Raw genomic sequence first — 27,772 nt, forward strand, 5'->3', positions numbered from 1 at the left:
TCTGTGTATTTTACGCAAACTTCGGGAAGGTGCGTCGCCCGGCGGCATTAACCGGGAGGGCCCCCGATCACATGGATCGCTGCTGGGTACGTCTTCTCTCGTGTGCGAAAGTTCTGACCGAATCGGACCAGGCATTCGGCTGGAGGGGCGAATCGCGGACCCCCATCGCCAAGAGCCAGATGTAATTGGAAATCCTACAACAACCCGAATGGGTTCGGGCCCGGCCCTCTAGATGCCGTGGTGGGAGTCGTCTAGGACGGCCGCAGAGGCCGCAGACGTCGGAGGACAGGTGATTACAGAAAAATATCCAAGTCAATAAGAAATTGTTCGAGCCTGGTCAAAAGGCATCTATTCCCTATAATATGGTCAGCCATTGTCTGTCTGTTATTTGGGTCAACTTTTGACCAAAGTCCGAGGAAGGAGCCGGGACCGGGTGCAGCCGATTTCCAGCCGTCTGTCACGGCCTGAATTTCGTCCCGCCCGGTGGTTATTAAAGTCCGGGGATTTTTTTCATGAAAAATTTTCTAAGTCCAAACTTTTTTCTAAGTCCAAATTTTTTTTTCACTATTTTTTTTTCGAGCCGAATTCGAGCCATTGTCTGTCCGTTATTTGGGTCAACTTTTGACCAAAGTCCGAGGAAGGAGCCGGGACCGGGTGCAGCCGATTTCCAGCCGTCTGTCACGGCCTGAATTTCGTCCCGCCCGGTGGTTATTAAAGTCCGGAGATTTTTTTCATGAAAAATTTTCTAAGTCCAAACTTTTTTCTAAGTCCAAATTTTTTTTTTCACTATTTTTTTTTCGAGCCGAATTCGAGCCATTGTCTGTCCGTTATTTGGGTCAACTTTTGACCAAAGTCCGAGGAAGGAGCCGGGACCGGGTGCAGCCGATTTCCAGCCGTCTGTCACGGCCTGAATTTCGTCACGCCCGGTGGTTATTAAAGTCCGGAGATTTTTTTCATGAAAATTTTTAAGTCAAACTTTTTTCTAAGTCCAAATTTTTTTTTTCACTATTTTTTTTTCTTCTCATGTCCGTGGCCTACATGGGAGCGCCGTCACGAACCGCACCATGGCGAGGGCCGGAGCTCGTCTCTTCCCGGCGGGACCCTGCCTCCCGAATCTGTGTATTTTACGCAAACTTCGGGAAGGTGCTTCGCCCGGCGGCATTAACCGGGAGGGCCCCCGATCACATGGATCGCTGCTGGGTACGTCTTCTCTCGTGTGCGAAAGTTCTGACCGAATCGGACCAGGCATTCGGCTGGGAGGGGCGAATCGGGGACCCCATCGCCAAGAGCCAGATGTAATTGGAAATCCTACAACAACCCGAATGGGTTCGGGCCCGGCCCTCTAGATGCCGTGGTGGGAGTCGTCTAGGACGGCCGCAGAGGCCGCAGACGTCGGAGGACAGGTGATTACAGAAAAATATCCAAGTCCAATAAGAAATTGTTCGAGCCTGGTCAAAAGGCATCTATTCCCTATAATATGGTCAGCCATTGTCTGTCTGTTATTTGGGTCAACTTTTGACCAAAGTCCGAGGAAGGAGCCGGGACCGGGTGCAGCCGATTTCCAGCCGTCTGTCACGGCCTGAATTTCGTCCCGCCCGGTGGTTATTAAAGTCCGGGGATTTTTTTCATGAAAAATTTTCTAAGTCCAAACTTTTTTCTAAGTCCAAATTTTTTTTTTCACTATTTTTTTTTCGAGCCGAATTCGAGCCATTGTCTGTCCGTTATTTGGGTCAACTTTTGACCAAAGTCCGAGGAAGGAGCCGGGACCGGGTGCAGCCGATTTCCAGCCGTCTGTCACGGCCTGAATTTCGTCCCGCCCGGTGGTTATTAAAGTCCGGAGATTTTTTTCATGAAAAATTTTCTAAGTCCAAACTTTTTCTAAGTCCAAATTTTTTTTTTCACTATTTTTTTTTCGAGCCGAATTCGAGCCATTGTCTGTCCGTTATTTGGGTCAACTTTTTACCAAAGTCCGAGGAAGGAGCCGGGACCGGGTGCAGCCGATTTCCAGCCGTCTGTCACGGCCTGAATTTCGTCCGCCCGGTGGTTATTAAAGTCCGGAGATTTTTTTCATGAAAAATTTTCTAAGTCCAAACTTTTTTCTAAGTCCAAATTTTTTTTTCACTATTTTTTTTTCTTCTCATGTCCGTGGCCTACATGGGAGCGCCGTCACGAACCGCACCATGGCGAGGGCCGGAGCTCGTCTCTTCCCGGCGGGACCCTGCCTCCCGAATCTGTGTATTTTACGCAAACTTCGGGAAGGTGCTTCGCCCGGCGGCATTAACCGGGAGGGCCCCCGATCACATGGATCGCTGCTGGGTACGTCTTCTCTCGTGTGCGAAAGTTCTGACCGAATCGGACCAGGCATTCGGCTGGGAGGGGCGAATCGCGGACCCCCATCGCCAAGAGCCAGATGTAATTGGAAATCCTACAACAACCCGAATGGGTTCGGGCCCGGCCCTCTAGATGCCGTGGTGGGAGTCGTCTAGGACGGCCGCAGAGGCCGCAGACGTCGGAGGACAGGTGATTACAGAAAAATATCCAAGTCCAATAAGAAATTGTTCGAGCCTGGTCAAAAGGCATCTATTCCCTATAAAATGGTCAGCCATTGTCTGTCTGTTATTTGGGTCAACTTTTGACCAAAGTCCGAGGAAGGAGCCGGGACCGGGTGCAGCCGATTTCCAGCCGTCTGTCACGGCCTGAATTTCGTCCCGCCCGGTGGTTATTAAAGTCTGGGGATTTTTTTCATGAAAAATTTTCTAAGTCCAAACTTTTTTCTAAGTCCAAATTTTTTTTTTCACTATTTTTTTTTCGAGCCGAATTCGAGCCATTGTCTGTCCGTTATTTGGGTCAACTTTTGACCAAAGTCCGAGGAAGGAGCCGGGACCGGGTGCAGCCGATTTCCAGCCGTCTGTCACGGCCTGAATTTCGTCCCGCCCGGTGGTTATTAAAGTCCGGAGATTTTTTTCATGAAAAATTTTCTAAGTCCAAACTTTTTTCTAAGTCCAAATTTTTTTTTTCACTATTTTTTTTTCGAGCCGAATTCGAGCCATTGTCTGTCCGTTATTTGGGTCAACTTTTGACCAAAGTCCGAGGAAGGAGCCGGGACCGGGTGCAGCCGATTTCCAGCCGTCTGTCACGGCCTGAATTTCGTCACGCCCGGTGGTTATTAAAGTCCGGAGATTTTTTTCATGAAAAATTTTCTAAGTCCAAACTTTTTTCTAAGTCCAAATTTTTTTTTTCACTATTTTTTTTTCTTCTCATGTCCGTGGCCTACATGGGAGCGCCGTCACGAACCGCACCATGGCGAGGGCCGGAGCTCGTCTCTTCCCGGCGGGACCCTGCCTCCCGAATCTGTGTATTTTACGCAAACTTCGGGAAGGTGCTTCGCCCGGCGGCATTAACCGGGAGGGCCCCCGATCACATGGATCGCTGCTGGGTACGTCTTCTCTCGTGTGCGAAAGTTCTGACCGAATCGGACCAGGCATTCGGCTGGGAGGGGCGAATCGGGGACCCCCATCGCCAAGAGCCAGATGTAATTGGAAATCCTACAACAACCCGAATGGGTTCGGGCCCGGCCCTCTAGATGCCGTGGTGGGAGTCGTCTAGGACGGCCGCAGAGGCCGCAGACGTCGGAGGACAGGTGATTACAGAAAAATATCCAAGTCCAATAAGAAATTGTTCGAGCCTGGTCAAAAGGCATCTATTCCCTATAATATGGTCAGCCATTGTCTGTCTGTTATTTGGGTCAACTTTTGACCAAAGTCCGAGGAAGGAGCCGGGACCGGGTGCAGCCGATTTCCAGCCGTCTGTCACGGCCTGAATTTCGTCCCGCCCGGTGGTTATTAAAGTCCGGGGATTTTTTTCATGAAAAATTTTCTAAGTCCAAACTTTTTTCTAAGTCCAAATTTTTTTTTTCACTATTTTTTTTTCGAGCCGAATTCGAGCCATTGTCTGTCCGTTATTTGGGTCAACTTTTGACCAAAGTCCGAGGAAGGAGCCGGGACCGGGTGCAGCCGATTTCCAGCCGTCTGTCACGGCCTGAATTTCGTCCCGCCCGGTGGTTATTAAAGTCCGGAGATTTTTTTCATGAAAAATTTTCTAAGTCCAAACTTTTTTCTAAGTCCAAATTTTTTTTTTCACTATTTTTTTTTCGAGCCGAATTCGAGCCATTGTCTGTCCGTTATTTGGGTCAACTTTTGACCAAAGTCCGAGGAAGGAGCCGGGACCGGGTGCAGCCGATTTCCAGCCGTCTGTCACGGCCTGAATTTCGTCCCGCCCGGTGGTTATTAAAGTCCGGAGATTTTTTTCATGAAAAATTTTCTAAGTCCAAACTTTTTTCTAAGTCCAAATTTTTTTTTTCACTATTTTTTTTTCTTCTCATGTCCGTGGCCTACATGGGAGCGCCGTCACGAACCGCACCATGGCGAGGGCCGGAGCTCGTCTCTTCCCGGCGGGACCCTGCCTCCCGAATCTGTGTATTTTACGCAAACTTCGGGAAGGTGCGTCGCCCGGCGGCATTAACCGGGAGGGCCCCCGATCACATGGATCGCTGCTGGGTACGTCTTCTCTCGTGTGCGAAAGTTCTGACCGAATCGGACCAGGCATTCGGCTGGGAGGGGCGAATCGCGGACCCCCATCGCCAAGAGCCAGATGTAATTGGAAATCCTACAACAACCCGAATGGGTTCGGGCCCGGCCCTCTAGATGCCGTGGTGGGAGTCGTCTAGGACGGCCGCAGAGGCCGCAGACGTCGGAGGACAGGTGATTACAGAAAAATATCCAAGTCCAATAAGAAATTGTTCGAGCCTGGTCAAAAGGCATCTATTCCCTATAATATGGTCAGCCATTGTCTGTCTGTTATTTGGGTCAACTTTTGACCAAAGTCCGAGGAAGGAGCCGGGACCGGGTGCAGCCGATTTCCAGCCGTCTGTCACGGCCTGAATTTCGTCCCGCCCGGTGGTTATTAAAGTCCGGAGATTTTTTTCATGAAAAATTTTCTAAGTCCAAACTTTTTTCTAAGTCCAAATTTTTTTTTTCACTATTTTTTTTTCGAGCCGAATTCGAGCCATTGTCTGTCCGTTATTTGGGTCAACTTTTGACCAAAGTCCGAGGAAGGAGCCGGGACCGGGTGCAGCCGATTTCCAGCCGTCTGTCACGGCCTGAAATTTGTCCCGCCCGGTGGTTATTAAAGTCCGGAGATTTTTTTCATGAAAAATTTTCTAAGTCCAAACTTTTTTCTAAGTCCAAATTTTTTTTTTCACTATTTTTTTTTCTTCTCATGTCCGTGGCCTACATGGGAGCGCCGTCACGAACCGCACCATGGCGAGGGCCGGAGCTCGTCTCTTCCCGGCGGGACCCTGCCTCCCGAATCTGTGTATTTTACGCAAACTTCGGGAAGGTGCGTCGCCCGGCGGCATTAACCGGGAGGGCCCCCGATCACATGGATCGCTGCTGGGTACGTCTTCTCTCGTGTGCGAAAGTTCTGACCGAATCGGACCAGGCATTCGGCTGGGAGGGGCGAATCGCGGACCCCCATCGCCAAGAGCCAGATGTAATTGGAAATCCTACAACAACCCGAATGGGTTCGGGCCCGGCCCTCTAGATGCCGTGGTGGGAGTCGTCTAGGACGGCCGCAGAGGCCGCAGACGTCGGAGGACAGGTGATTACAGAAAAATATCCAAGTCCAATAAGAAATTGTTCGAGCCTGGTCAAAAGGCATCTATTCCCTATAAAATGGTCAGCCATTGTCTGTCTGTTATTTGGGTCAACTTTTGACCAAAGTCCGAGGAAGGAGCCGGGACCGGGTGCAGCCGATTTCCAGCCGTCTGTCACGGCCTGAATTTCGTCCCGCCCGGTGGTTATTAAAGTCTGGGGATTTTTTTCATGAAAAATTTTCTAAGTCCAAACTTTTTTCTAAGTCCAAATTTTTTTTTTCACTATTTATTTTTCGAGCCGAATTCGAGCCATTGTCTGTCCGTTATTTGGGTCAACTTTTGACCAAAGTCCGAGGAAGGAGCCGGGACCGGGTGCAGCCGATTTCCAGCCGTCTGTCACGGCCTGAATTTCGTCCCGCCCGGTGGTTATTAAAGTCCGGAGATTTTTTTCATGAAAAATTTTCTAAGTCCAAACTTTTTTCTAAGTCCAAATTTTTTTTTTCACTATTTTTTTTTCGAGCCGAATTCGAGCCATTGTCTGTCCGTTATTTGGGTCAACTTTTGACCAAAGTCCGAGGAAGGAGCCGGGACCGGGTGCAGCCGATTTCCAGCCGTCTGTCACGGCCTGAATTTCGTCACGCCCGGTGGTTATTAAAGTCCGGAGATTTTTTTCATGAAAAATTTTCTAAGTCCAAACTTTTTTCTAAGTCCAAATTTTTTTTTTCACTATTTTTTTTTCTTCTCATGTCCGTGGCCTACATGGGAGCGCCGTCACGAACCGCACCATGGCGAGGGCCGGAGCTCGTCTCTTCCCGGCGGGACCCTGCCTCCCGAATCTGTGTATTTTACGCAAACTTCGGGAAGGTGCTTCGCCCGGCGGCATTAACCGGGAGGGCCCCCGATCACATGGATCGCTGCTGGGTACGTCTTCTCTCGTGTGCGAAAGTTCTGACCGAATCGGACCAGGCATTCGGCTGGGAGGGGCGAATCGGGGACCCCCATCGCCAAGAGCCAGATGTAATTGGAAATCCTACAACAACCCGAATGGGTTCGGGCCCGGCCCTCTAGATGCCGTGGTGGGAGTCGTCTAGGACGGCCGCAGAGGCCGCAGACGTCGGAGGACAGGTGATTACAGAAAAATATCCAAGTCCAATAAGAAATTGTTCGAGCCTGGTCAAAAGGCATCTATTCCCTATAATATGGTCAGCCATTGTCTGTCTGTTATTTGGGTCAACTTTTGACCAAAGTCCGAGGAAGGAGCCGGGACCGGGTTGCAGCCGATTTCAGCCGTCTGTCACGGCCTGAATTTCGTCCCGCCCGGTGGTTATTAAAGTCCGGGATTTTTTTCATGAAAAATTTTCTAAGTCCAAACTTTTTTCTAAGTCCAAATTTTTTTTTTCACTATTTTTTTTTCGAGCCGAATTCGAGCATTGTCTGTCCGTTATTTGGGTCAACTTTTGACCAAAGTCCGAGGAAGGAGCCGGGACCGGGTGCAGCCGATTTCCAGCCGTCTGTCACGGCCTGAATTTCGTCCCGCCCGGTGGTTATTAAAGTCCGGAGATTTTTTTCATGAAAAATTTTCTAAGTCCAAACTTTTTTCTAAGTCCAAATTTTTTTTTTCACTATTTTTTTTTTCGAGCCGAATTCGAGCCATTGTCTGTCCGTTATTTGGGTCAACTTTTGACCAAAGTCCGAGGAAGGAGCCGGGACCGGGTGCAGCCGATTTCCAGCCGTCTGTCACGGCCTGAATTTCGTCCCGCCCGGTGGTTATTAAAGTCCGGAGATTTTTTTCATGAAAAATTTTCTAAGTCCAAACTTTTTTCTAAGTCCAAATTTTTTTTTTCACTATTTTTTTTTCTTCTCATGTCCGTGGCCTACATGGGAGCGCCGTCACGAACCGCACCATGGCGAGGGCCGGAGCTCGTCTCTTCCCGGCGGGACCCTGCCTCCCGAATCTGTGTATTTTACGCAAACTTCGGGAAGGTGCGTCGCCCGGCGGCATTAACCGGGAGGGCCCCCGATCACATGGATCGCTGCTGGGTACGTCTTCTCTCGTGTGCGAAAGTTCTGACCGAATCGGACCAGGCATTCGGCTGGGAGGGGCGAATCGCGGACCCCCATCGCCAAGAGCCAGATGTAATTGGAAATCCTACAACAACCCGAATGGGTTCGGGCCCGGCCCTCTAGATGCCGTGGTGGGAGTCGTCTAGGACGGCCGCAGAGGCCGCAGACGTCGGAGGACAGGTGATTACAGAAAAATATCCAAGTCCAATAAGAAATTGTTCGAGCCTGGTCAAAAGGCATCTATTCCCTATAATATGGTCAGCCATTGTCTGTCTGTTATTTGGGTCAACTTTTGACCAAAGTCCGAGGAAGGAGCCGGGACCGGGTGCAGCCGATTTCCAGCCGTCTGTCACGGCCTGAATTTCGTCCCGCCCGGTGGTTATTAAAGTCCGGAGATTTTTTTCATGAAAAATTTTCTAAGTCCAAACTTTTTTCTAAGTCCAAATTTTTTTTTTCACTATTTTTTTTTCGAGCCGAATTCGAGCCATTGTCTGTCCGTTATTTGGGTCAACTTTTGACCAAAGTCCGAGGAAGGAGCCGGGACCGGGTGCAGCCGATTTCCAGCCGTCTGTCACGGCCTGAAATTTGTCCCGCCCGGTGGTTATTAAAGTCCGGAGATTTTTTTCATGAAAAATTTTCTAAGTCCAAACTTTTTTCTAAGTCCAAATTTTTTTTTTCACTATTTTTTTTTCTTCTCATGTCCGTGGCCTACATGGGAGCGCCGTCACGAACCGCACCATGGCGAGGGCCGGAGCTCGTCTCTTCCCGGCGGGACCCTGCCTCCCGAATCTGTGTATTTTACGCAAACTTCGGGAAGGTGCGTCGCCCGGCGGCATTAACCGGGAGGGCCCCCGATCACATGGATCGCTGCTGGGTACGTCTTCTCTCGTGTGCGAAAGTTCTGACCGAATCGGACCAGGCATTCGGCTGGGAGGGGCGAATCGCGGACCCCCATCGCCAAGAGCCAGATGTAATTGGAAATCCTACAACAACCCGAATGGGTTCGGGCCCGGCCCTCTAGATGCCGTGGTGGGAGTCGTCTAGGACGGCCGCAGAGGCCGCAGACGTCGGAGGACAGGTGATTACAGAAAAATATCCAAGTCCAATAAGAAATTGTTCGAGCCTGGTCAAAAAGGCATCTATTCCCTATAAAATGTCAGCCATTGTCTGTCTGTTATTTGGGTCAACTTTTGACCAAAGTCCGAGAAGGAGCCGGGACCGGGTGCAGCCGATTTCCAGCCGTCTGTCACGGCCTGAATTTCGTCCCGCCCGGTGGTTATTAAAGTCTGGGGATTTTTTTCATGAAAAATTTTCTAAGTCCAAACTTTTTTCTAAGTCCAAATTTTTTTTTTCACTATTTATTTTTCGAGCCGAATTCGAGCCATTGTCTGTCCGTTATTTGGGTCAACTTTTGACCAAAGTCCGAGGAAGGAGCCGGGACCGGGTGCAGCCGATTTCCAGCCGTCTGTCACGGCCTGAATTTCGTCCCGCCCGGTGGTTATTAAAGTCCGGAGATTTTTTTCATGAAAAATTTTCTAAGTCCAAACTTTTTTCTAAGTCCAAATTTTTTTTTCACTATTTTTTTTCGAGCCGAATTCGAGCCATTGTCTGTCCGTTATTTGGGTCAACTTTTGACCAAAGTCGAGGAAGGAGCCGGGACCGGGTGCAGCCGATTTCCAGCCGTCTGTCACGGCCTGAATTTCGTCACGCCCGGTGGTTATTAAAGTCCGGAGATTTTTTTCATGAAAAATTTTCTAAGTCCAAACTTTTTTCTAAGTCCAAATTTTTTTTTTCACTATTTTTTTTTCTTTCTCATGTCCGTGGCCTACATGGAGCGCCGTCACGAACCGCACCATGGCGAGGCCGGAGCTCGTCTCTTCCCGGCGGGACCCTGCCTCCCGAATCTGTGTATTTTACGCAAACTTCGGGAAGGTGCTTCGCCCGGCGGCATTAACCGGGAGGGCCCCCGATCACATGGATCGCTGCTGGGTACGTCTTCTCTCGTGTGCGAAAGTTCTGACCGAATCGGACCAGGCATTCGGCTGGGAGGGGCGAATCGGGGACCCCCATCGCCAAGAGCCAGATGTAATTGGAAATCCTACAACAACCCGAATGGGTTCGGGCCCGGCCCTCTAGATGCCGTGGTGGGAGTCGTCTAGGACGGCCGCAGAGGCCGCAGACGTCGGAGGACAGGTGATTACAGAAAAATATCCAAGTCCAATAAGAAATTGTTCGAGCCTGGTCAAAAGGCATCTATTCCCTATAATATGGTCAGCCATTGTCTGTCTGTTATTTGGGTCAACTTTTGACCAAAGTCCGAGGAAGGAGCCGGGACCGGGTGCAGCCGATTTCCAGCCGTCTGTCACGGCCTGAATTTCGTCCCGCCCGGTGGTTATTAAAGTCCGGGGATTTTTTTCATGAAAAATTTTCTAAGTCCAAACTTTTTTCTAAGTCCAAATTTTTTTTTTCACTATTTTTTTTTCGAGCCGAATTCGAGCCATTGTCTGTCCGTTATTTGGGTCAACTTTTGACCAAAGTCCGAGGAAGGAGCCGGGACCGGGTGCAGCCGATTTCCAGCCGTCTGTCACGGCCTGAATTTCGTCCCGCCCGGTGGTTATTAAAGTCCGGAGATTTTTTTCATGAAAAATTTTCTAAGTCCAAACTTTTTTCTAAGTCCAAATTTTTTTTTTCACTATTTTTTTTTCGAGCCGAATTCGAGCCATTGTCTGTCCGTTATTTGGGTCAACTTTTGACCAAAGTCCGAGGAAGGAGCCGGGACCGGGTGCAGCCGATTTCCAGCCGTCTGTCACGGCCTGAATTTCGTCCCGCCCGGTGGTTATTAAAGTCCGGAGATTTTTTTCATGAAAAATTTTCTAAGTCCAAACTTTTTTCTAAGTCCAAATTTTTTTTTTCACTATTTTTTTTTCTTCTCATGTCCGTGGCCTACATGGGAGCGCCGTCACGAACCGCACCATGGCGAGGGCCGGAGCTCGTCTCTTCCCGGCGGGACCCTGCCTCCCGAATCTGTGTATTTTACGCAAACTTCGGGAAGGTGCGTCGCCCGGCGGCATTAACCGGGAGGGCCCCCGATCACATGGATCGCTGCTGGGTACGTCTTCTCTCGTGTGCGAAAGTTCTGACCGAATCGGACCAGGCATTCGGCTGGGAGGGGCGAATCGCGGACCCCCATCGCCAAGAGCCAGATGTAATTGGAAATCCTACAACAACCCGAATGGGTTCGGGCCCGGCCCTCTAGATGCCGTGGTGGGAGTCGTCTAGGACGGCCGCAGAGGCCGCAGACGTCGGAGGACAGGTGATTACAGAAAAATATCCAAGTCCAATAAGAAATTGTTCGAGCCTGGTCAAAAGGCATCTATTCCCTATAATATGGTCAGCCATTGTCTGTCTGTTATTTGGGTCAACTTTTGACCAAAGTCCGAGGAAGGAGCCGGGACCGGGTGCAGCCGATTTCCAGCCGTCTGTCACGGCCTGAATTTCGTCCCGCCCGGTGGTTATTAAAGTCCGGAGATTTTTTTCATGAAAAATTTTCTAAGTCCAAACTTTTTTCTAAGTCCAAATTTTTTTTTTCACTATTTTTTTTTCGAGCCGAATTCGAGCCATTGTCTGTCCGTTATTTGGGTCAACTTTTGACCAAAGTCCGAGGAAGGAGCCGGGACCGGGTGCAGCCGATTTCCAGCCGTCTGTCACGGCCTGAAATTTGTCCCGCCCGGTGGTTATTAAAGTCCGGAGATTTTTTTCATGAAAAATTTTCTAAGTCCAAACTTTTTTCTAAGTCCAAATTTTTTTTTTCACTATTTTTTTTTCGAGCCGAATTCGAGCCATTGTCTGTCCGTTATTTGGGTCAACTTTTGACCAAAGTCCGAGGAAGGAGCCGGGACCGGGTGCAGCCGATTTCCAGCCGTCTGTTACGGCCTGAATTTTGTCCCGCCCGGTGGTTATTAAAGTCCGGAGATTTTTTTCATGAAAAATTTTCTAAGTCCAAACTTTTTTCTAAGTCCAAATTTTTTTTTTCACTATTTTTTTTTCTTCTCATGTCCGTGGCCTACATGGGAGCGCCGTCACGAACCGCACCATGGCGAGGGCCGGAGCTCGTCTCTTCCCGGCGGGACCCTGCCTCCCGAATCTGTGTATTTTACGCAAACTTCGGGAAGGTGCGTCGCCCGGCGGCATTAACCGGGAGGGCCCCCGATCACATGGATCGCTGCTGGGTACGTCTTCTCTCGTGTGCGAAAGTTCTGACCGAATCGGACCAGGCATTCGGCTGGGAGGGGCGAATCGCGGACCCCCATCGCCAAGAGCCAGATGTAATTGGAAATCCTACAACAACCCGAATGGGTTCGGGCCCGGCCCTCTAGATGCCGTGGTGGGAGTCGTCTAGGACGGCCGCAGAGGCCGCAGACGTCGGAGGACAGGTGATTACAGAAAAATATCCAAGTTCAATAAGAAATTGTTCGAGCCTGGTCAAAAGGCATCTATTCCCTATAATATGGTCAGCCATTGTCTGTCTGTTATTTGGGTCAACTTTTGACCAAAGTCCGAGGAAGGAGCCGGGACCGGGTGCAGCCGATTTCCAGCCGTCTGTCACGGCCTGAATTTCGTCCCGCCCGGTGGTTATTAAAGTCCGGAGATTTTTTTCATGAAAAATTTTCTAAGTCCAAACTTTTTTCTAAGTCCAAATTTTTTTTTTCACTATTTTTTTTTCGAGCCGAATTCGAGCCATTGTCTGTCCGTTATTTGGGTCAACTTTTGACCAAAGTCCGAGGAAGGAGCCGGGACCGGGTGCAGCCGATTTCCAGCCGTCTGTCACGGCCTGAATTTCGTCCCGCCCGGTCGTTATTAAAGTCCGGAGATTTTTTTCATGAAAAATTTTCTAAGTCCAAACTTTTTTCTAAGTCCAAATTTTTTTTTTCACTATTTTTTTTTCTTCTCATGTCCGTGGCCTACATGGGAGCGCCGTCACGAACCGCACCATGGCGAGGGCCGGAGCTCGTCTCTTCCCGGCGGGACCCTGCCTCCCGAATCTGTGTATTTTACGCAAACTTTGGGAAGGTGCGTCGCCCGGCGGCATTAACCGGGAGGGCCCCCGATCACATGGATTGCTGCTGGGTACGTCTTCTCTCGTGTGCGAAAGTTCTGACCGAATCGGACCAGGCATTCGGCTGGGAGGGGCGAATCGCGGACCCCCATCGCCAAGAGCCAGATGTAATTGGAAATCCTACAACAACCCGAATGGGTTCGGGCCCGGCCCTCTAGATGCCGTGGTGGGAGTCGTCTAGGACGGCCGCAGAGGCCGCAGACGTCGGAGGACAGGTGATTACAGAAAAATATCCAAGTCCAATAAGAAATTGTTCGAGCCTGGTCAAAAGGCATCTATTCCCTATAATATGGTCAGCCATTGTCTGTCTGTTATTTGGGTCAACTTTTGACCAAAGTCCGAGGAAGGAGCCGGGACCGGGTGCAGCCGATTTCCAGCCGTCTGTCACGGCCTGAATTTCGTCCCGCCCGGTCGTTATTAAAGTCCGGAGATTTTTTTCATGAAGAATTTTCTAAGTCCAAACTTTTTTCTAAGTCCAAATTTTTTTTTTCACTATTTTTTTTTCGAGCCGAATTCGAGCCATTGTCTGTCCGTTATTTGGGTCAACTTTTTACCAAAGTCCGAGGAAGGAGCCGGGACCGGGTGCAGCCGATTTCCAGCCGTCTGTCACGGCCTGAATTTCGTCCCGCCCGGTGGTTATTAAAGTCCGGAGATTTTTTTCATGAAAAATTTTCTAAGTCCAAACTTTTTTCTAAGTCCAAATTTTTTTTTTCACTATTTTTTTTTCTTCTCATGTCCGTGGCCTACATGGGAGCGCCGTCACGAACCGCACCATGGCGAGGGCCGGAGCTCGTCTCTTCCCGGCGGGACCCTGCCTCCCGAATCTGTGTATTTTACGCAAACTTTGGGAAGGTGCGTCGCCCGGCGGCATTAACCGGGAGGGCCCCCGATCACATGGATCGCTGCTGGGTACGTCTTCTCTCGTGTGCGAAAGTTCTGACCGAATCGGACCAGGCATTCGGCTGGGAGGGGCGAATCGCGGACCCCCATCGCCAAGAGCCAGATGTAATTGGAAATCCTACAACAACCCGAATGGGTTCGGGCCCGGCCCTCTAGATGCCGTGGTGGGAGTCGTCTAGGACGGCCGCAGAGGCCGCAGACGTCGGAGGACAGGTGATTACAGAAAAATATCCAAGTCCAATAAGAAATTGTTCGAGCCTGGTCAAAAGGCATCTATTCCCTATAATATGGTCAGCCATTGTCTGTCTGTTATTTGGGTCAACTTTTGACCAAAGTCCGAGGAAGGAGCCGGGACCGGGTGCAGCCGATTTCCAGCCGTCTGTCACGGCCTGAATTTCGTCCCGCCCGGTCGTTATTAAAGTCCGGAGATTTTTTTCATGAAGAATTTTCTAAGTCCAAACTTTTTTCTAAGTCCAAATTTTTTTTTTCACTATTTTTTTTTCGAGCCGAATTCGAGCCATTGTCTGTCCGTTATTTGGGTCAACTTTTTACCAAAGTCCGAGGAAGGAGCCGGGACCGGGTGCAGCCGATTTCCAGCCGTCTGTCACGGCCTGAATTTCGTCCCGCCCGGTGGTTATTAAAGTCCGGAGATTTTTTTCATGAAAAATTTTCTAAGTCCAAACTTTTTTCTAAGTCCAAATTTTTTTTTTCACTATTTTTTTTTCTTCTCATGTCCGTGGCCTACATGGGAGCGCCGTCACGAACCGCACCATGGCGAGGGCCGGAGCTCGTCTCTTCCCGGCGGGACCCTGCCTCCCGAATCTGTGTATTTTACGCAAACTTTGGGAAGGTGCGTCGCCCGGCGGCATTAACCGGGAGGGCCCCCGATCACATGGATCGCTGCTGGGTACGTCTTCTCTCGTGTGCGAAAGTTCTGACCGAATCGGACCAGGCATTCGGCTGGGAGGGGCGAATCGCGGACCCCCATCGCCAAGAGCCAGATGTAATTGGAAATCCTACAACAACCCGAATGGGTTCGGGCCCGGCCCTCTAGATGCCGTGGTGGGAGTCGTCTAGGACGGCCGCAGAGGCCGCAGACGTCGGAGGACAGGTGATTACAGAAAAATATCCAAGTCCAATAAGAAATTGTTCGAGCCTGGTCAAAAGGCATCTATTCCCTATAATATGGTCAGCCATTGTCTGTCTGTTATTTGGGTCAACTTTTGACCAAAGTCCGAGGAAGGAGCCGGGACCGGGTGCAGCCGATTTCCAGCCGTCTGTCACGGCCTGAATTTCGTCCCGCCCGGTCGTTATTAAAGTCCGGAGATTTTTTTCATGAAGAATTTTCTAAGTCCAAACTTTTTTCTAAGTCCAAATTTTTTTTTTCACTATTTTTTTTTCGAGCCGAATTCGAGCCATTGTCTGTCCGTTATTTGGGTCAACTTTTTACCAAAGTCCGAGGAAGGAGCCGGGACCGGGTGCAGCCGATTTCCAGCCGTCTGTCACGGCCTGAATTTCGTCCCGCCCGGTGGTTATTAAAGTCCGGAGATTTTTTTCATGAAAAATTTTCTAAGTCCAAACTTTTTTCTAAGTCCAAATTTGTTTTTTCACTATTTTTTTTTCTTCTCATGTCCGTGGCCTACATGGGAGCGCCGTCACGAACCGCACCATGGCGAGGGCCGGAGCTCGTCTCTTCCCGGCGGGACCCTGCCTCCCGAATCTGTGTATTTTACGCAAACTTTGGGAAGGTGCGTCGCCCGGCGGCATTAACCGGGAGGGCCCCCGATCACATGGATCGCTGCTGGGTACGTCTTCTCTCGTGTGCGAAAGTTCTGACCGAATCGGACCAGGCATTCGGCTGGGAGGGGCGAATCGCGGACCCCCATCGCCAAGAGCCAGATGTAATTGGAAATCCTACAACAACCCGAATGGGTTCGGGCCCGGCCCTCTAGATGCCGTGGTGGGAGTCGTCTAGGACGGCCGCAGAGGCCGCAGACGTCGGAGGACAGGTGATTACAGAAAAATATCCAAGTCCAATAAGAAATTGTTCGAGCCTGGTCAAAAGGCATCTATTCCCTATAATATGGTCAGCCATTGTCTGTCTGTTATTTGGGTCAACTTTTGACCAAAGTCCGAGGAAGGAGCCGGGACCGGGTGCAGCCGATTTCCAGCCGTCTGTCACGGCCTGAATTTCGTCCCGCCCGGTCGTTATTAAAGTCCGGAGATTTTTTTCATGAAGAATTTTCTAAGTCCAAACTTTTTTCTAAGTCCAAATTTTTTTTTTCACTATTTTTTTTTCTTCTCATGTCCGTGGCCTACATGGGAGCGCCGTCACGAACCGCACCATGGCGAGGGCCGGAGCTCGTCTCTTCCCGGCGGGACCCTGCCTCCCGAATCTGTGTATTTTACGCAAACTTCGGGAAGGTGCGTCGCCCGGCGGCATTAACCGGGAGGGCCCCCGATCACATGGATCGCTGCTGGGTACGTCTTCTCTCGTGTGCGAAAGTTCTGACCGAATCGGACCAGGCATTCGGCTGGGAGGGGCGAATCGCGGACCCCCATCGCCAAGAGCCAGATGTAATTGGAAATCCTACAACAACCCGAATGGGTTCGGGCCCGGCCCTCTAGATGCCGTGGTGGGAGTCGTCTAGGACGGCCGCAGAGGCCGCAGACGTCGGAGGACAGGTGATTACAGAAAAATATCCAAGTCCAATAAGAAATTGTTCGAGCCTGGTCAAAAGGCATCTATTCCCTATAATATGGTCAGCCATTGTCTGTCCGTTATTTGGGTCAACTTTTGACCAAAGTCCGAGGAAGGAGCCGGGACCGGGTGCAGCCGATTTCCAGCCGTCTGTCACGGCCTGAATTTCGTCCCGCCCGGTGGTTATTAAAGTCCGGGGATTTTTTTCATGAAAAATTTTCTAAGTCCAAACTTTTTTCTAAGTCCAAATTTTTTTTTTCACTATTTTTTTTTCGAGCCGAATTCGAGCCATTGTCTGTCCGTTATTTGGGTCAACTTTTGACCAAAGTCCGAGGAAGGAGCCGGGACCGGGTGCAGCCGATTTCCAGCCGTCTGTCACGGCCTGAATTTCGTCCCGCCCGGTGGTTATTAAAGTCCGGAGATTTTTTTCATGAAAAATTTTCTAAGTCCAAACTTTTTTCTAAGTCCAAATTTTTTTTTTCACTATTTTTTTTTCGAGCCGAATTCGAGCCATTGTCTGTCCGTTATTTGGGTCAACTTTTGACCAAAGTCCGAGGAAGGAGCCGGGACCGGGTGCAGCCGATTTCCAGCCGTCTGTCACGGCCTGAATTTCGTCACGCCCGGTGGTTATTAAAGTCCGGAGATTTTTTTCATGAAAAATTTTCTAAGTCCAAACTTTTTTCTAAGTCCAAATTTTTTTTTTCACTATTTTTTTTTCTTCTCATGTCCGTGGCCTACATGGGAGCGCCGTCACGAACCGCACCATGGCGAGGGCCGGAGCTCGTCTCTTCCCGGCGGGACCCTGCCTCCCGAATCTGTGTATTTTACGCAAACTTCGGGAAGGTGCTTCGCCCGGCGGCATTAACCGGGAGGGCCCCCGATCACATGGATCGCTGCTGGGTACGTCTTCTCTCGTGTGCGAAAGTTCTGACCGAATCGGACCAGGCATTCGGCTGGGAGGGGCGAATCGGGGACCCCCATCGCCAAGAGCCAGATGTAATTGGAAATCCTACAACAACCCGAATGGGTTCGGGCCCGGCCCTCTAGATGCCGTGGTGGGAGTCGTCTAGGACGGCCGCAGAGGCCGCAGACGTCGGAGGACAGGTGATTACAGAAAAATATCCAAGTCCAATAAGAAATTGTTCGAGCCTGGTCAAAAGGCATCTATTCCCTATAATATGGTCAGCCATTGTCTGTCTGTTATTTGGGTCAACTTTTGACCAAAGTCCGAGGAAGGAGCCGGGACCGGGTGCAGCCGATTTCCAGCCGTCTGTCACGGCCTGAATTTCGTCCCGCCCGGTGGTTATTAAAGTCCGGGGATTTTTTTCATGAAAAATTTTCTAAGTCCAAACTTTTTTCTAAGTCCAAATTTTTTTTTCACTATTTTTTTTTCGAGCCGAATTCGAGCCATTGTCTGTCCGTTATTTGGGTCAACTTTTGACCAAAGTCCGAGGAAGGAGCCGGGACCGGGTGCAGCCGATTTCCAGCCGTCTGTCACGGCCTGAATTTCGTCCCGCCCGGTGGTTATTAAAGTCCGGAGATTTTTTTCATGAAAAATTTTCTAAGTCCAAACTTTTTTCTAAGTCCAAATTTTTTTTTTCACTATTTTTTTTTCGAGCCGAATTCGAGCCATTGTCTGTCCGTTATTTGGGTCAACTTTTGACCAAAGTCCGAGGAAGGAGCCGGGACCGGGTGCAGCCGATTTCCAGCCGTCTGTCACGGCCTGAATTTCGTCCCGCCCGGTGGTTATTAAAGTCCGGAGATTTTTTTCATGAAAAATTTTCTAAGTCCAAACTTTTTTCTAAGTCCAAATTTTTTTTTTCACTATTTTTTTTTCTTCTCATGTCCGTGGCCTACATGGGAGCGCCGTCACGAACCGCACCATGGCGAGGGCCGGAGCTCGTCTCTTCCCGGCGGGACCCTGCCTCCCGAATCTGTGTATTTTACGCAAACTTCGGGAAGGTGCGTCGCCCGGCGGCATTAACCGGGAGGGCCCCCGATCACATGGATCGCTGCTGGGTACGTCTTCTCTCGTGTGCGAAAGTTCTGACCGAATCGGACCAGGCATTCGGCTGGGAGGGGCGAATCGCGGACCCCCATCGCCAAGAGCCAGATGTAATTGGAAATCCTACAACAACCCGAATGGGTTCGGGCCCGGCCCTCTAGATGCCGTGGTGGGAGTCGTCTAGGACGGCCGCAGAGGCCGCAGACGTCGGAGGACAGGTGATTACAGAAAAATATCCAAGTCCAATAAGAAATTGTTCGAGCCTGGTCAAAAGGCATCTATTCCCTATAATATGGTCAGCCATTGTCTGTCTGTTATTTGGGTCAACTTTTGACCAAAGTCCGAGGAAGGAGCCGGGACCGGGTGCAGCCGATTTCCAGCCGTCTGTCACGGCCTGAATTTCGTCCCGCCCGGTGGTTATTAAAGTCCGGAGATTTTTTTCATGAAAAATTTTCTAAGTCCAAACTTTTTTCTAAGTCCAAATTTTTTTTTTCACTATTTTTTTTTCGAGCCGAATTCGAGCCATTGTCTGTCCGTTATTTGGGTCAACTTTTGACCAAAGTCCGAGGAAGGAGCCGGGACCGGGTGCAGCCGATTTCCAGCCGTCTGTCACGGCCTGAAATTTGTCCCGCCCGGTGGTTATTAAAGTCCGGAGATTTTTTTCATGAAAAATTTTCTAAGTCCAAACTTTTTTCTAAGTCCAAATTTTTTTTTTCACTATTTTTTTTTCTTCTCATGTCCGTGGCCTACATGGGAGCGCCGTCACGAACCGCACCATGGCGAGGGCCGGAGCTCGTCTCTTCCCGGCGGGACCCTGCCTCCCGAATCTGTGTATTTTACGCAAACTTCGGGAAGGTGCGTCGCCCGGCGGCATTAACCGGGAGGGCCCCCGATCACATGGATCGCTGCTGGGTACGTCTTCTCTCGTGTGCGAAAGTTCTGACCGAATCGGACCAGGCATTCGGCTGGGAGGGGCGAATCGCGGACCCCCATCGCCAAGAGCCAGATGTAATTGGAAATCCTACAACAACCCGAATGGGTTCGGGCCCGGCCCTCTAGATGCCGTGGTGGGAGTCGTCTAGGACGGCCGCAGAGGCCGCAGACGTCGGAGGACAGGTGATTACAGAAAAATATCCAAGTCCAATAAGAAATTGTTCGAGCCTGGTCAAAAGGCATCTATTCCCTATAATATGGTCAGCCATTGTCTGTCTGTTATTTGGGTCAACTTTTGACCAAAGTCCGAGGAAGGAGCCGGGACCGGGTGCAGCCGATTTCCAGCCGTCTGTCACGGCCTGAATTTCGTCCCGCCCGGTGGTTATTAAAGTCCGGGGATTTTTTTCATGAAAAATTTTCTAAGTCCAAACTTTTTTCTAAGTCCAAATTTTTTTTTTCACTATTTATTTTTCGAGCCGAATTCGAGCCATTGTCTGTCCGTTATTTGGGTCAACTTTTGACCAAAGTCCGAGGAAGGAGCCGGGACCGGGTGCAGCCGATTTCCAGCCGTCTGTCACGGCCTGAATTTCGTCCCGCCCGGTGGTTATTAAAGTCCGGAGATTTTTTTCATGAAAAATTTTCTAAGTCCAAACTTTTTTCTAAGTCCAAATTTTTTTTTTCACTATTTTTTTTTCGAGCCGAATTCGAGCCATTGTCTGTCCGTTATTTGGGTCAACTTTTGACCAAAGTCCGAGGAAGGAGCCGGGACCGGGTGCAGCCGATTTCCAGCCGTCTGTCACGGCCTGAATTTCGTCACGCCCGGTGGTTATTAAAGTCCGGAGATTTTTTTCATGAAAAATTTTCTAAGTCCAAACTTTTTTCTAAGTCCAAATTTTTTTTTTCACTATTTTTTTTTCTTCTCATGTCCGTGGCCTACATGGGAGCGCCGTCACGAACCGCACCATGGCGAGGGCCGGAGCTCGTCTCTTCCCGGCGGGACCCTGCCTCCCGAATCTGTGTATTTTACGCAAACTTCGGGAAGGTGCTTCGCCCGGCGGCATTAACCGGGAGGGCCCCCGATCACATGGATCGCTGCTGGGTACGTCTTCTCTCGTGTGCGAAAGTTCTGACCGAATCGGACCAGGCATTCGGCTGGGAGGGGCGAATCGGGGACCCCCATCGCCAAGAGCCAGATGTAATTGGAAATCCTACAACAACCCGAATGGGTTCGGGCCCGGCCCTCTAGATGCCGTGGTGGGAGTCGTCTAGGACGGCCGCAGAGGCCGCAGACGTCGGAGGACAGGTGATTACAGAAAAATATCCAAGTCCAATAAGAAATTGTTCGAGCCTGGTCAAAAGGCATCTATTCCCTATAATATGGTCAGCCATTGTCTGTCTGTTATTTGGGTCAACTTTTGACCAAAGTCCGAGGAAGGAGCCGGGACCGGGTGCAGCCGATTTCCAGCCGTCTGTCACGGCCTGAATTTCGTCCCGCCCGGTGGTTATTAAAGTCCGGGGATTTTTTTCATGAAAAATTTTCTAAGTCCAAACTTTTTTCTAAGTCCAAATTTTTTTTTTCACTATTTTTTTTTCGAGCCGAATTCGAGCCATTGTCTGTCCGTTATTTGGGTCAACTTTTGACCAAAGTCCGAGGAAGGAGCCGGGACCGGGTGCAGCCGATTTCCAGCCGTCTGTCACGGCCTGAATTTCGTCCCGCCCGGTGGTTATTAAAGTCCGGAGATTTTTTTCATGAAAAATTTTCTAAGTCCAAACTTTTTTCTAAGTCCAAATTTTTTTTTTCACTATTTTTTTTTCGAGCCGAATTCGAGCCATTGTCTGTCCGTTATTTGGGTCAACTTTTGACCAAAGTCCGAGGAAGGAGCCGGGACCGGGTGCAGCCGATTTCCAGCCGTCTGTCACGGCCTGAATTTCGTCACGCCCGGTGGTTATTAAAGTCCGGAGATTTTTTTCATGAAAAATTTTCTAAGTCCAAACTTTTTTCTAAGTCCAAATTTTTTTTTTCACTATTTTTTTTTCTTCTCATGTCCGTGGCCTACATGGGAGCGCCGTCACGAACCGCACCATGGCGAGGGCCGGAGCTCGTCTCTTCCCGGCGGGACCCTGCCTCCCGAATCTGTGTATTTTACGCAAACTTCGGGAAGGTGCTTCGCCCGGCGGCATTAACCGGGAGGGCCCCCGATCACATGGATCGCTGCTGGGTACGTCTTCTCTCGTGTGCGAAAGTTCTGACCGAATCGGACCAGGCATTCGGCTGGGAGGGGCGAATCGGGGACCCCCATCGCCAAGAGCCAGATGTAATTGGAAATCCTACAACAACCCGAATGGGTTCGGGCCCGGCCCTCTAGATGCCGTGGTGGGAGTCGTCTAGGACGGCCGCAGAGGCCGCAGACGTCGGAGGACAGGTGATTACAGAAAAATATCCAAGTCCAATAAGAAATTGTTCGAGCCTGGTCAAAAGGCATCTATTCCCTATAATATGGTCAGCCATTGTCTGTCTGTTATTTGGGTCAACTTTTGACCAAAGTCCGAGGAAGGAGCCGGGACCGGGTGCAGCCGATTTCCAGCCGTCTGTCACGGCCTGAATTTCGTCCCGCCCGGTGGTTATTAAAGTCCGGGGATTTTTTTCATGAAAAATTTTCTAAGTCCAAACTTTTTTCTAAGTCCAAATTTTTTTTTTCACTATTTTTTTTTCGAGCCGAATTCGAGCCATTGTCTGTCCGTTATTTGGGTCAACTTTTGACCAAAGTCCGAGGAAGGAGCCGGGACCGGGTGCAGCCGATTTCCAGCCGTCTGTCACGGCCTGAATTTCGTCCCGCCCGGTGGTTATTAAAGTCCGGAGATTTTTTTCATGAAAAATTTTCTAAGTCCAAACTTTTTTCTAAGTCCAAATTTTTTTTTTCACTATTTTTTTTTCGAGCCGAATTCGAGCCATTGTCTGTCCGTTATTTGGGTCAACTTTTGACCAAAGTCCGAGGAAGGAGCCGGGACCGGGTGCAGCCGATTTCCAGCCGTCTGTCACGGCCTGAATTTCGTCCCGCCCGGTGGTTATTAAAGTCCGGAGATTTTTTTCATGAAAAATTTTCTAAGTCCAAACTTTTTTCTAAGTCCAAATTTTTTTTTTCACTATTTTTTTTTCTTCTCATGTCCGTGGCCTACATGGGAGCGCCGTCACGAACCGCACCATGGCGAGGGCCGGAGCTCGTCTCTTCCCGGCGGGACCCTGCCTCCCGAATCTGTGTATTTTACGCAAACTTCGGGAAGGTGCGTCGCCCGGCGGCATTAACCGGGAGGGCCCCCGATCACATGGATCGCTGCTGGGTACGTCTTCTCTCGTGTGCGAAAGTTCTGACCGAATCGGACCAGGCATTCGGCTGGGAGGGGCGAATCGCGGACCCCCATCGCCAAGAGCCAGATGTAATTGGAAATCCTACAACAACCCGAATGGGTTCGGGCCCGGCCCTCTAGATGCCGTGGTGGGAGTCGTCTAGGACGGCCGCAGAGGCCGCAGACGTCGGAGGACAGGTGATTACAGAAAAATATCCAAGTCCAATAAGAAATTGTTCGAGCCTGGTCAAAAGGCATCTATTCCCTATAATATGGTCAGCCATTGTCTGTCTGTTATTTGGGTCAACTTTTGACCAAAGTCCGAGGAAGGAGCCGGGACCGGGTGCAGCCGATTTCCAGCCGTCTGTCACGGCCTGAATTTCGTCCCGCCCGGTGGTTATTAAAGTCCGGAGATTTTTTTCATGAAAAATTTTCTAAGTCCAAACTTTTTTCTAAGTCCAAATTTTTTTTTTCACTATTTTTTTTTCGAGCCGAATTCGAGCCATTGTCTGTCCGTTATTTGGGTCAACTTTTGACCAAAGTCCGAGGAAGGAGCCGGGACCGGGTGCAGCCGATTTCCAGCCGTCTGTCACGGCCTGAAATTTGTCCCGCCCGGTGGTTATTAAAGTCCGGAGATTTTTTTCATGAAAAATTTTCTAAGTCCAAACTTTTTTCTAAGTCCAAATTTTTTTTTTCACTATTTTTTTTTCTTCTCATGTCCGTGGCCTACATGGGAGCGCCGTCACGAACCGCACCATGGCGAGGGCCGGAGCTCGTCTCTTCCCGGCGGGACCCTGCCTCCCGAATCTGTGTATTTTACGCAAACTTCGGGAAGGTGCGTCGCCCGGCGGCATTAACCGGGAGGGCCCCCGATCACATGGATCGCTGCTGGGTACGTCTTCTCTCGTGTGCGAAAGTTCTGACCGAATCGGACCAGGCATTCGGCTGGGAGGGGCGAATCGCGGACCCCCATCGCCAAGAGCCAGATGTAATTGGAAATCCTACAACAACCCGAATGGGTTCGGGCCCGGCCCTCTAGATGCCGTGGTGGGAGTCGTCTAGGACGGCCGCAGAGGCCGCAGACGTCGGAGGACAGGTGATTACAGAAAAATATCCAAGTCCAATAAGAAATTGTTCGAGCCTGGTCAAAAGGCATCTATTCCCTATAAAATGGTCAGCCATTGTCTGTCTGTTATTTGGGTCAACTTTTGACCAAAGTCCGAGGAAGGAGCCGGGACCGGGTGCAGCCGATTTCCAGCCGTCTGTCACGGCCTGAATTTCGTCCCGCCCGGTGGTTATTAAAGTCTGGGGATTTTTTTCATGAAAAATTTTCTAAGTCCAAACTTTTTTCTAAGTCCAAATTTTTTTTTTCACTATTTATTTTTCGAGCCGAATTCGAGCCATTGTCTGTCCGTTATTTGGGTCAACTTTTGACCAAAGTCCGAGGAAGGAGCCGGGACCGGGTGCAGCCGATTTCCAGCCGTCTGTCACGGCCTGAATTTCGTCCCGCCCGGTGGTTATTAAAGTCCGGAGATTTTTTTCATGAAAAATTTTCTAAGTCCAAACTTTTTTCTAAGTCCAAATTTTTTTTTTCACTATTTTTTTTTCGAGCCGAATTCGAGCCATTGTCTGTCCGTTATTTGGGTCAACTTTTGACCAAAGTCCGAGGAAGGAGCCGGGACCGGGTGCAGCCGATTTCCAGCCGTCTGTCACGGCCTGAATTTCGTCACGCCCGGTGGTTATTAAAGTCCGGAGATTTTTTTCATGAAAAATTTTCTAAGTCCAAACTTTTTTCTAAGTCCAAATTTTTTTTTTCACTATTTTTTTTTCTTCTCATGTCCGTGGCCTACATGGGAGCGCCGTCACGAACCGCACCATGGCGAGGGCCGGAGCTCGTCTCTTCCCGGCGGGACCCTGCCTCCCGAATCTGTGTATTTTACGCAAACTTCGGGAAGGTGCTTCGCCCGGCGGCATTAACCGGGAGGGCCCCCGATCACATGGATCGCTGCTGGGTACGTCTTCTCTCGTGTGCGAAAGTTCTGACCGAATCGGACCAGGCATTCGGCTGGGAGGGGCGAATCGGGGACCCCCATCGCCAAGAGCCAGATGTAATTGGAAATCCTACAACAACCCGAATGGGTTCGGGCCCGGCCCTCTAGATGCCGTGGTGGGAGTCGTCTAGGACGGCCGCAGAGGCCGCAGACGTCGGAGGACAGGTGATTACAGAAAAATATCCAAGTCCAATAAGAAATTGTTCGAGCCTGGTCAAAAGGCATCTATTCCCTATAATATGGTCAGCCATTGTCTGTCTGTTATTTGGGTCAACTTTTGACCAAAGTCCGAGGAAGGAGCCGGGACCGGGTGCAGCCGATTTCCAGCCGTCTGTCACGGCCTGAATTTCGTCCCGCCCGGTGGTTATTAAAGTCCGGGGATTTTTTTCATGAAAAATTTTCTAAGTCCAAACTTTTTTCTAAGTCCAAATTTTTTTTTTCACTATTTTTTTTTCGAGCCGAATTCGAGCCATTGTCTGTCCGTTATTTGGGTCAACTTTTGACCAAAGTCCGAGGAAGGAGCCGGGACCGGGTGCAGCCGATTTCCAGCCGTCTGTCACGGCCTGAATTTCGTCCCGCCCGGTGGTTATTAAAGTCCGGAGATTTTTTTCATGAAAAATTTTCTAAGTCCAAACTTTTTTCTAAGTCCAAATTTTTTTTTTCACTATTTTTTTTTCGAGCCGAATTCGAGCCATTGTCTGTCCGTTATTTGGGTCAACTTTTGACCAAAGTCCGAGGAAGGAGCCGGGACCGGGTGCAGCCGATTTCCAGCCGTCTGTCACGGCCTGAATTTCGTCCCGCCCGGTGGTTATTAAAGTCCGGAGATTTTTTTCATGAAAAATTTTCTAAGTCCAAACTTTTTTCTAAGTCCAAATTTTTTTTTTCACTATTTTTTTTTCTTCTCATGTCCGTGGCCTACATGGGAGCGCCGTCACGAACCGCACCATGGCGAGGGCCGGAGCTCGTCTCTTCCCGGCGGGACCCTGCCTCCCGAATCTGTGTATTTTACGCAAACTTCGGGAAGGTGCGTCGCCCGGCGGCATTAACCGGGAGGGCCCCCGATCACATGGATCGCTGCTGGGTACGTCTTCTCTCGTGTGCGAAAGTTCTGACCGAATCGGACCAGGCATTCGGCTGGGAGGGGCGAATCGCGGACCCCCATCGCCAAGAGCCAGATGTAATTGGAAATCCTACAACAACCCGAATGGGTTCGGGCCCGGCCCTCTAGATGCCGTGGTGGGAGTCGTCTAGGACGGCCGCAGAGGCCGCAGACGTCGGAGGACAGGTGATTACAGAAAAATATCCAAGTCCAATAAGAAATTGTTCGAGCCTGGTCAAAAGGCATCTATTCCCTATAATATGGTCAGCCATTGTCTGTCTGTTATTTGGGTCAACTTTTGACCAAAGTCCGAGGAAGGAGCCGGGACCGGGTGCAGCCGATTTCCAGCCGTCTGTCACGGCCTGAATTTCGTCCCGCCCGGTGGTTATTAAAGTCCGGAGATTTTTTTCATGAAAAATTTTCTAAGTCCAAACTTTTTTCTAAGTCCAAATTTTTTTTTTCACTATTTTTTTTTCGAGCCGAATTCGAGCCATTGTCTGTCCGTTATTTGGGTCAACTTTTGACCAAAGTCCGAGGAAGGAGCCGGGACCGGGTGCAGCCGATTTCCAGCCGTCTGTCACGGCCTGAAATTTGTCCCGCCCGGTGGTTATTAAAGTCCGGAGATTTTTTTCATGAAAAATTTTCTAAGTCCAAACTTTTTTCTAAGTCCAAATTTTTTTTTTCACTATTTTTTTTTCTTCTCATGTCCGTGGCCTACATGGGAGCGCCGTCACGAACCGCACCATGGCGAGGGCCGGAGCTCGTCTCTTCCCGGCGGGACCCTGCCTCCCGAATCTGTGTATTTTACGCAAACTTCGGGAAGGTGCGTCGCCCGGCGGCATTAACCGGGAGGGCCCCCGATCACATGGATCGCTGCTGGGTACGTCTTCTCTCGTGTGCGAAAGTTCTGACCGAATCGGACCAGGCATTCGGCTGGGAGGGGCGAATCGCGGACCCCCATCGCCAAGAGCCAGATGTAATTGGAAATCCTACAACAACCCGAATGGGTTCGGGCCCGGCCCTCTAGATGCCGTGGTGGGAGTCGTCTAGGACGGCCGCAGAGGCCGCAGACGTCGGAGGACAGGTGATTACAGAAAAATATCCAAGTCCAATAAGAAATTGTTCGAGCCTGGTCAAAAGGCATCTATTCCCTATAAAATGGTCAGCCATTGTCTGTCTGTTATTTGGGTCAACTTTTGACCAAAGTCCGAGGAAGGAGCCGGGACCGGGTGCAGCCGATTTCCAGCCGTCTGTCACGGCCTGAATTTCGTCCCGCCCGGTGGTTATTAAAGTCTGGGGATTTTTTTCATGAAAAATTTTCTAAGTCCAAACTTTTTTCTAAGTCCAAATTTTTTTTTTCACTATTTATTTTTCGAGCCGAATTCGAGCCATTGTCTGTCCGTTATTTGGGTCAACTTTTGACCAAAGTCCGAGGAAGGAGCCGGGACCGGGTGCAGCCGATTTCCAGCCGTCTGTCACGGCCTGAATTTCGTCCCGCCCGGTGGTTATTAAAGTCCGGAGATTTTTTTCATGAAAAATTTTCTAAGTCCAAACTTTTTTCTAAGTCCAAATTTTTTTTTTCACTATTTTTTTTTCGAGCCGAATTCGAGCCATTGTCTGTCCGTTATTTGGGTCAACTTTTGACCAAAGTCCGAGGAAGGAGCCGGGACCGGGTGCAGCCGATTTCCAGCCGTCTGTCACGGCCTGAATTTCGTCACGCCCGGTGGTTATTAAAGTCCGGAGATTTTTTTCATGAAAAATTTTCTAAGTCCAAACTTTTTTCTAAGTCCAAATTTTTTTTTTCACTATTTTTTTTTCTTCTCATGTCCGTGGCCTACATGGGAGCGCCGTCACGAACCGCACCATGGCGAGGGCCGGAGCTCGTCTCTTCCCGGCGGGACCCTG

The sequence above is a fragment of the Asterias amurensis genome, chromosome 19, assembly GCF_032118995.1.
Source record: "Asterias amurensis chromosome 19, ASM3211899v1".
In the NCBI taxonomy this organism is placed as follows: Eukaryota; Metazoa; Echinodermata; class Asteroidea; order Forcipulatida; family Asteriidae; genus Asterias; species Asterias amurensis.